We start from the raw sequence: 11,126 nt of genomic DNA on the forward strand, positions 1-11,126 counted from the left end.
TGAATTGCATGGCACGAAGAATTGATCACTGATGTTGACAAACGTAATATCCTCGCACGATCTTCTTCAAAGTTGTTCCTTTAATTATAGAGATAATGGATTTATATGAGTATTTGGTGTTTTCATGGTGGTTAAACGATTATGAATGATGCAACATCGAGGCAGAGTTACCGTTCAATTCATTTTCGAAGCTAATGGCAGAAGGCTCGAACATACAAGAGGGAACCCTTTGGCCAATCTCGCGATGGAAGTTAGTTACATTAGAAGGAATGACTATGAGTCACAATATATGCGTGTTTGCATCCACATTGTTGAATTGTCACGATATGGCTGCAACCACGATCATTAAAGTCGTGGAAACTCGAATGGCCACACCTTCAGTTTACATTGAAATGGTTACATTGGAAATGTTCTATCTTTAATATTGACATTGTCACGGTTTCAAGATCGAAAAAGAAGATTAGGAAATTCAAGAACGAGAAAAGAAGAATGGAGAAATCTTCACGCATTGAAAAATTTTAATTCTGTACATAGATTATTGTGTAATTAGAAATAATTCAGAAGTTTGGAAAGAATTTAAAGGTGGAACTGGTTAGAAGAAATATGAAAGAAATGGGTTCGAAATATTCATTGATCTGTATCACTGATAATCTCATAAAATTTATTCAAGATCTATGTGTATGTAACTTTTAATCAATCAATCTTGCTTGAATTAACTCGAATAATATCTTCTTTGATATTCAAATTATTTTATTACAAAATTGTGCGTATATATATATAATATTAATTAATTTCGTATTATATCGTTAATTAATAATTAATAATTAGAATAAATATTAAATACACGTGAATTTTATTACCATGTGTAGATAATAATAATTATTCGCATACGGAACAGACATTTCCAAATATTGAATTTTCCAAAGCGATGTATAAAATTCGACATGATAACAAGAATGAAAGATCGCCAATTGGATCGATTCGGAAAATTTATCGTCTGCCCGGTTGGAAACAAAGGTAGCGACACCGATGCGATGGATGTGCGAGTAAAAACCAATCGAAACTCTATTCTATCGTCGAAAACTTTGTTTCTGAGTCCATCCACCGGCCAGACTCGAACTTGATTATGACGTAACTTCTAATATCCGGTAATCACCATTTCGACATGACCCGAAAAGCCAGCAAGATCGATAAAACATGGCTGCCGTTCTATTAGGTCGATCGAAAATCTTCTTTCTCTAGATTTTATATCATACGAATTAACGAATCTCCTCTGATTCAATTAAAACAATGGATAAAATACAATTTAATTTAATTACCTCGAAAATTTTTACGTTTTCATAATTGATAAAATGTAATATCTTTAAAATGAAAATTTATGAAAAGACGTCATTTTATTTTCAAAGATACTTTCTAATTTTTTTAATTTTAATTGCAATAGAATACGCAGGACAATACAGCATAAAACATCTTATTAGAAACATCCACGATGATAAAAATACGGGTCAAAGTAATAATTTTCTTCAAAAATCAAAAAAAAAAAAAAAGAAAAAAAAGAAAGAAAAAGGGAAACGAACTTTTCGAACAACCTCGCAATAATTCCTCGCAATTTCGAAGAAGGAACTCGGCGTTGGCGGAATTTACTTGCACGCGCATCATCGTTCTATCTCACTCACCGACCTCCCTTTCCCTCCACAGTCCACCAGAGTTTTCGTTTTCGCGAGACTTTCTTGTTTGAGAACTATGATTGATCGTTCCGGTGTGTCCGGCCATGCCTCGCACGAACGCCAGCTTGTTTCGTTCCTTTCCTAATGTTTCCCGTCGAATTGTTTAAACAACGCTCGTTTACGAGGTCGTTCCGTCCGAGCCACGGAGTGTAATGCGCTTAAATTATAAGTTTATCGCGGAACTTGGTCGAACGCCGGCAATGTTCTTCGAGCGTGAAGTATGTTGATAATTTGTTGGCGGGGAGGATATTCGTGTTGCTCGTAAAATTAGCATGTTGTTTGGAAGCGGATACGATAGAGCAAACAGAATGCTTTCTGCCCCAACTTCTCTTCTTCTTTTTCCAACATTTTTGGAAGAGACAAGATGGATGTTCTACTATACTAATAGCACTTTTTGTTGATTCTATCCAACTTTCTTCCATGTCGAATATTTTTACGAAAATTCTAGAAATATTAATATATATTATTATATATATTATATTAATATTATATTAATATATATATTATGTTATATTATATTATACATATTATATTATATTAATTTATATTAATATATATATATATATATATACATTCCATCATTACACGTAGAGATGATAGAATTCTTTCTCCAATTACGAGAAGATTATTATTAAACGTTTCAATTACAAAACTTTTTTAATAAGATTGAAATTTAATTTATCAAAATTCATTTTATAAAATCATTTTTTTTAGCCAGTTGCTTGCACAACTCTAAACATCTCATAACTTTGAAAATAAACCTAACCTAAAAAAGGATCTTTAATAAAATTACACACCCGACTAACCCGTCGTACAATCACCAATATTCACACACACACACACACACCAAAACCCATCACGCTCGAGATTCAATTTCCTTAAAGAACAACTCTCCGAGCCGGGGACGCCATCCACCCCACATTCCCCCTTTTTTCATCACCACCCATAGATAGCAGAAATCACCACCGATGCCGAGAAGGGAGGGGGGGGCGGGGCCAGGCACGATGGCCACGTGCAATATTCGTGGTATCGGGACATGGCAATGGTGGACACGCACATATCCTGGGGATGGATGAACGGGAAGCACGATATTAGGCTCGCGCTTCGCTTCGGATAACAGTGCGACGCCGATAAAGGCCTGGAGGGGAGGAGGGGAGGGGAGGGGGGGGGGGAGCCGCCGTTTCGAGGAAACGAAGCCAGGAGGGGGAGGAGGGATCGAAGGGCGGCCGACACGGCAATAAACAATTACTTAAGGCAGTGTTACGCGCGCGGCACACCCACGCATTAGCCCAAGTAGAATGCCGCACCCATCCGCGATCGTGGGCTTGGTTCTTTCCTCCATTAGTACACCGCACGGATGTATATGATGGAACACAGGTATGCATGGGGATAGATAGGTATATACGGGGTGTCTGATCCGGATGGATGAATGATTGTATTCATTTTGTTGTATTTGTTATATACGGGGGTGGACAGTTTGGAGGAAATGAAATTTTAATTAAGACGGTTAATTATTTTTGTTTTATATAAGAATGGAAATTGAACGTGTCGTGTGATTGGTTGGACAAGCGGAAGTTTTTTTTCATTGGTGCAAAAGTAGAAAAATAATAATCGAAGCGAATTATTATATCGTGACGCGTATGTTTTTGTTCTAAAATCTTGCAATTCGAAAATTGAATATAAAATTGTTGATTAATAAATTAATCAAACAATGAATCGTCGTTTGTTAAAAATATTATATATTTGTAAGATAGGTAAGATGTTTTCGATGTCCTCTTAAAAACAAGCTAAACTTCTCGAATATTCACGTGTTCGATATCTTCGAATTGAAGCTCGTAATTGGCTATCGTTTCGTGACACCCTGTATATATATATATAAGAAAGGCGCATCACTGTCGATGTGCTTCTCCCCTGTGTACGTTCCACGCGAACGCGCGGAATATGTACCGATCGAATCGAATCGAATCGAATCGAATCGAATCGGACGATGACGTATATACCCAATCATTTTTCAAGCCTGCACGAATAATGGGCTTTGGAGGCTAATTGAATGGAGTTCGGAAGCTATGTTTCATAGCAAGCTTGTCGAACGATATATAAACCGTTCCCTCTTTTATGCAATTCTTCATGCCTCGTTTCTGCATTATACAAGCACATAAATATTTACATTACTTCTATTCTCGAAAACGAAAATTCATTCTCATCTCATAGAGACTTCTATTTCTTCTTCTACGATTCTACAAATTTTAAAATTCCTTTTTTCTTTTCTAGCAAAATTCTAATTGAAAGAAACGGAAGACGGAAGAACCAATTACCGATTATCCTGGTAAAAAATTCGAAAAGTAAATTTCGGGAGGTATCCATTTCACAGTTTACTCGTCTCGTTACCATCCGCTTACAATGTTCATTTGCGAGCGTCAACAGGCGTGCAAGCGCTCGTCCTTTATTCCCGGATTGTAAACCGAGGTTTCGAGTCACGTGGATCACGTGTTTACCGCGTGCACACCGGCCACCCGGCTGGACTAATTAGCCGATACGCCGTTTAATTGTTTTATCTGTCAATTCTGTCCTCGAACGAGCCTTAAACTCGTCTCGCCGCGACAATAAATGTTAATCGTGGCAACGCAAAAGCGGGGCGAAGGAGCGGCCTCCGCCAGACAGGAGGAGGAGGGGGGAGAGAGAGAGATAGAAGGAAGAGGAAAAATGACGGAGGATCGATCGAGCGGGCCACGTGAGAGGCCTCGTCCGTCTAATCGACGTCCTAGGTTGCGCAATCTAATGCGAATATAATCGGGGAGATCGATAATTACGTAAAGCCCGATGTGTTCGGTAGGAACGATGGATTAGAAACGTTGTCCTGACAGGGATCGGATATCTGTGTAACAAGATGGTTGTTGGTAACCAGCTGGTTCGCGTGATGGAGTTAATAATTCGGATGGAGATTAGTTGGGTTATGTTGCTCGCTAGGAGTATACGATAAATAAGGAATTTTTTTTTACACCGTTGGGTGTAGATTTCTAACAATGCATTTTGTTGCCGTTTTTGCGGTGTCTGTCGGTCTGATTGCGGTTTAATAATAATTGTTAATTTGTTATTTTGTCCTGGCAGGGATTGAATTTGTTGTGGGACGCGATGGTTTTGCGTGGCGGAGTTAATAATTGGATGGAAGTCGGTTGAGGTTATGTTGCTCGCTTGAGAGGTAATTTAAATTTTTTAATTGCTTGAATGAAATGTAGATATACTTACATATCTGTGTTTTTAAGTTCTGGCAATTGATAAAAAAATAGAAAATATGTTTTAATTACGTTTTTTTAATTAATTAAATAATTGTCTAGTCTACAAGAACGTTTGAATTTTTTTAGTTAATGAACTATCACCGAATATTTTTCTTTTTTTTTTTTTTTTATATTTCTCAACGTAAAAGGCAATAAAATCGATTGCAACATGCATATTTACATTTAATTTACTTTATATAGATTTAATATGTACAAAAATTGTATTTATATCAAAACGTGTCGCAAAAAAAAATCCAAATATCAAGTTTCTCTTTTTTAAATCGATTTGTTTATATCTTTAAACAATTTTGTATTGAAAAATATAAATAATTCTCCGCCAGGAGATAATAATATTAGGCATTGAATTTTGATAGATGATCGAATATTTTTTTCTCATTTTAGTTTCGTATTAGATCGGCGATGCGAATCTTCATTAGCAGGTAGCTCCGAAATTTTTTTGATACCTCTATTCCCTCGAGTATTTCCTATTGTAATCGATAAATTCCTGTTACCAAAACAAGCTGCCTCTCATAATTAACAAACAACAGAAAAATTGCCGCGAATTTGGCATATACAACGGTATGGTCGGTTCGTAACAGTTTACACAACGCAATGGTTAGCATTTTTATCGATAAACGTACATAGAGATATTTCTCCTATTTTTTGATATCTACGACTTGTTTCAAATAATCGATAATTAATAGGAGAGTATTGGAAAACTTTTTTTTTGGAAAAAGGATAAAATAAAAATGTAGTAAATGATGAATTGAATTAAAAAATTGTTATTGAAAAATTATTATTTCAAGATAGAATATATAAGAAACAATAATAATTTTTAACAAGTAAATGAATAATCGATAATATGTTATATGTTACATATTTATAGAAATTATGAAATAATTGGTTCGTAAATTGATTGTGCTATAAATAGAAATTTAATGATAATCATTACAAGTTATTTCGACGTTGCAAAGTGATTATTCCCAGCTTGGAATATTATTCAAATTCATTACTACTATATATATACATATTATTAGGAAATCTCTGTATGAATTTTGATCAGATATAGATATTTTGTTTGCCTCTGAAATAGAAATAAATTCTAATTTTTTAGAAACGAAATAAATATAAATAATCTATCTATATCATACTTTCTTTATTTTAATGCTATAATATTATTAATTTTATACATATTCTTTCCTCATTTCACTTGAATAGCACAAATCTGTACAAAATCTAAACCGAAATAAATTACTTAATAACAACGATTTCATGAAATTGAATTGTGCTTCCTATATGCGATTTATTTCAAATTTCTTTTGTATTTTGATTGTAAAAAATTCCAGCTACGAGTCCCTTGCCATTCTATTCCGTATTTTTGATCCCCTTTTTCTCTCAGAGGATGATACGAATCGTAAATCACGCGTAACAAACAGCGGATTGTGTAGTTGCAAGTGTTGACCGTGTTCTAAAAATTTATTGTAGATCTGTAAATAGAAACAGATTTTGGATAACTTTGATTTGAAATTGAAAATAAAAAGTGAATAATATATTTCAGATTGTTGAACGATTGTTCGCGTTTATCTCTTTTTTCATTTCACATTTGATAATGCGACCATTTTCCAAATAAAATAATAAGAAATTTTCAAGTGTTTTCTTTTTTTTTTTCATAAAACATTCACGAAAGTTTGTTACACGTTCGTTACAGAGGCATGATTAATAAATATGGATCGATTCGTTTCTCATAATTCATGGATCGTCGTATTCGACTGTGTCTGTACAGGGGTCTGGACACAATCGTTGTTATTCAGGATGTATAATTTTGTTAACATCGCGAACAATGGAGTGCTAACAGGCGTCGAAATCATTGGAATATGACGGAAAATCGTCCTTCATAATGCATTCGAATTAGAATAATTGCGTATTGTTACAGCCGCACGTGTAACATGAGATATTATCATTGAATAAGTAGCGTAATTACAAAGTGTTATGCGTCATTATTAATGCGTCAGTATTAAGATAGGATAGGATATTATTAATTATTTTGATTAAGATAAGCGAATTTTCTTAATATTCGATAATTCTTAATTTCTCGAAACAAAATTTTTAATTCTTTCTTTGCTATTATGCATAATGATCTAATAACTATTGATAATATCGTGACTATCAAATTTTGGATTTATTAATTTAGAATTCTTGAATTTTTAAAATTTGGAAAATATTCGAAAGTCGTTTATTTTTAAAATATATTTTATTAAAAGATGGAATAAATACTTCTAAATTGCTCTACTGGATATTAATCGATTCAAAATCGATTAATAAAATCTTTCTCTAGAAACATCTCTAGAGACAAAATAGATAGAAATTTTTAATTAAAATTTTTAATTAATTTTTGATTAAAATTTTTAGTTAATTTTTAATTAAAATTTTTAATTAAATCGATAGTCAAATATTAGGAGAAAAATATAATGAAAAAAAAAAAATAAAAACAATCAGCCTCTAGATTTGTATATATATTTTATTACATTAAACATTCTAAGATCAATTATCATATCAATTATAATTTGTTTAAAAATTTACAATTTCGTATTATTTATTATTGTTCCAATAAAACATTTCTACACGAAATATTATTTCTCGTCGAATAATTCAGCTTACAATGCATTTTAAATATTACGAATACAATATCTATAGAATGGACGAGATGATACACGCCTGTTCTCGTATATTACACTTCATCAGTCACTAATAACCTCGTTGAAACGATAAACGTTACGTATCCTGACGAGAAATGAGATTGGGTGCTGCGCATGATGTTAATTACAAAGACCTCATTTTCCCCAAGACCCAACCGTGGCCATTTATTTATCAATCTGTACGAGATACTAATTACACGGTCTCTGAATCGTGCACTAAAACGAAAGCTTTGACTTTGTTAAATCTTTTATCGTCCCTTTTGTCCTTCGCCGGTTTTAATAAATGAAATTTTCGATTACCAGCTCTTTGCGTGAATTGAAATTCTAACCGAAATTAATTAACTTCTCGCTTTGCTAATTGCAACGCTGAAGACGTGAATATAATGTATGCATAAAGTGGTATTAAAATTTGAATGTGAAGAATTGTTTCACAATTGATCAAACTTCGGGCCAGGAAAATTCAATCAGACCAAAATCAAACATTTAGCTAGCTGTATTAATTCAATCAGAATCAAAACTTAAATACTAACTACACACTATTACGTTTCATAATAATATACTCAATATACTTGGTCCATTATCCAATTACATTACCATAAACTGCTTTAGTTTAACTATTAAACCGGAAAGATGATACTTTTCACTTTTAAGTTTAGATTATCAGGCTTTCATATATTTTATTTTATTATTGAATACTATCACTAATATACTACATTCCACAATGGAAAATATAAAATACATCATTCAGTCATTGAATCATATTATCCAACCTAACCTAATCAAATCAAGAAAGGTAATACCTTTCAATTTTATAGATGCATTATAAATACTAAAATTTTTTTTAAAAATATTTCATTTCATCATTAGATACCAAGTACTATTAATACATTATATTGAATAATGCAAAATATGAAATATATCATTCAATCATTGAATCACATTAACCTAACCTAATCAAATCAAGAAAGATTAGAATCAAAATATTTCTTTTTTCAATTATATATATTTCAACAATTATTATCAATATATTACTTATTATCAACATATTACTTTAGCTACTACTGCATTGCACAATGCAGAATATACAGAACACATTATTCAAGAGTCTAAGTTAACCTAACCTAACCTAACCAATATAAAATTAGAAAGATCGAACCTCGAAACAGGATTGCATTTTTCACTTTTAATCTTGACAGATTGTCAGGAGGCCAGGTGAAAGGAAAAAAGAACGGAAGGAACTTAACCTAATCAAACTATCAAATCAAGATAATACTTTTCAATTTTATAAATGGATTGTCAGAACCAAAATACTTCTTCTTTCAACATATTTCATTTCATCACTAGATACCAACTACTACTAATACATTATATAATGCAAAATATGAAATACATCATCAACCATTGAATTACATTAATTTAACCTAATCAAAGCATTACATTAATTTAACCTAATCAAAGCACTAAATTAAGAAAGATTAGAACAAAATACTTTTTTTTCAACTATATTCATCTTATTACTAACATACTACATTATATAATGCAGAACATACAGAACACACCATTCAGAGATTTAAGTTAACCTAACCTAATCAATATAAAAACCAGAAGGATCGAAATAGGATTGCATTTTTCATTCTTGATAGGTTGTCAAGTGGAAGGAAAAATAAACGAAAGAAACCTAACCTAACCTAATTAATCTATCAAATTAAAAATTTCTTTTCTCAACATATTTCATTTCATTTTCACTAGATACTAACTAATACACTACATTGAACAATGCAAAATATAAAATATACCATTCAACTATTGAAAATATGAAATATACCATTCAACTATATTAACCTAATTTAACCTAATCTAACCTAATCAAAGCATCAAATCAAGAAATTAAAACCAAAATTTTACCTAATATACTATATTATACAATACAGAACACACAAAACACACAAAATACACCGTTCAGAAATCTAAGTTAACCTAACCTAACCTAATATAAAAAACCAGAAGGATCGAAACAGGATTGCATTTTTCACCTTTGATCTTGACAGGTTATCAGAGGACCAGGTGGAAGGAAAGAAGAACGGAAGGAACCTAATCTAACTTAATCAAATTATCAAATCAAGAAAGATAATACTTTTCAATTTTATAGATGGATTGTCAGAACCAAAAAATTTCTTTTTTCAACATATTTCATTTCATCACTAGATAATTAATGCTACATTGCACAATGTAAAATATGAAACATACCATTCAACAATATTGAACCATATTAACCTAACCTAATCAAAGCATCAAATCAAGAAAGATTAGAACCAAAATTTTACCTACTATGCTACATTGCACAATGCAGAACACACAGAACACACCGTTCAGGGGTCTAAGTTAACCTAACCTAACCTAACCAATATAAAAAACCAGAAGAATCGAAACTCGAAACAGGATTGCATTTTTCACCTTTGATCTTGACAGGTTGTCAGGGGGCCAGGTGGAAGGAAGAACGGAAGGAATGTGCGACGAATCGTGACCGGCGGAAGGCGGCCAGTCGACGATACATTTCCGGCCGCCGGCAGGCAGGCCACTTGGAGCAAGTTTGCCCCTTGGTCGTGGACAATACTGTGGGCGAGGACCGCTCGTTACACGCTACATGGCCACGAAGGATATGGACAGATGAGCGGCCTCCGAGCAGTTGGCATTCGTGACACGCACCATCGATGACACGAACCGCCATGGGATCCGAGCGAATTACGATTCTCCATGGGCGCATTTATGCCCCGGAATCGATGACGAACCACCACCGTGTTTAAGGCGTACGTGTCGAAACGCTTGAGCCAGGATATGTCGTTCTTCTTGGAATTTTATCGAAGCAAGGAGGAGGGAGGGGAAGAGGGGGGAATTGAATAGATTCCAAGGGACGATTATACGATATGGAATCCCTTTAGATTTTCTTGATGCGAGTCTTTTGAGAAAGACGCGAATGATCGTGAAATATAAAGTTGATCAATTTTTTTTTTTTTCCCCTAACGAGTTCGATCTTGTTACAGAACGTTTCCATTTTCGTCACAATGATTGACCTCGATGAACAAATGTACGTGTAAAGAACAATTGAAGCGAAGAAAGAAGTTATTTCGTTGGTTTCGAAATAGCCGGAAATAGGATTTCGAATAAATTATGGTTAATCGAACGTAGTTCCTCGAATTATGTATGAGGCATGCGAATATTTCAAACGCTTCATTAGAACGATTCAATCTTGTGAAAAAGAATAGGAATCGTCCCTATAGTGGCCTATTAAATATCATTTTTTGAGGTTAGGTTAAAAGTTTCGTGACGATGGAAAAGAATTCTATTTTTCGATTGATTAAGTTTTATAATAAAATTTTCGAAATTTTTCATATTTCTAAACGGAAATACGAAAATTTTTCGAAAATTGT

General features: G+C 33.3%; 1 pseudogene; it reads left to right on the forward strand.

Moving 5' to 3' along the window:
• The first annotated feature begins 3,025 nt into the window (after positions 1 to 3,025).
• On the forward strand, positions 3,026 to 10,777 carry LOC122712139 (annotated as a pseudogene).
• Positions 10,778 to 11,126: the final 349 nt, after the last annotated feature.

This window comes from Apis laboriosa, unplaced genomic scaffold, assembly GCF_014066325.1.
Source record: "Apis laboriosa isolate Shangri-la unplaced genomic scaffold, ASM1406632v1 scaffold19_cov150, whole genome shotgun sequence".
NCBI classification, from domain to species: Eukaryota; Metazoa; Arthropoda; class Insecta; order Hymenoptera; family Apidae; genus Apis; species Apis laboriosa.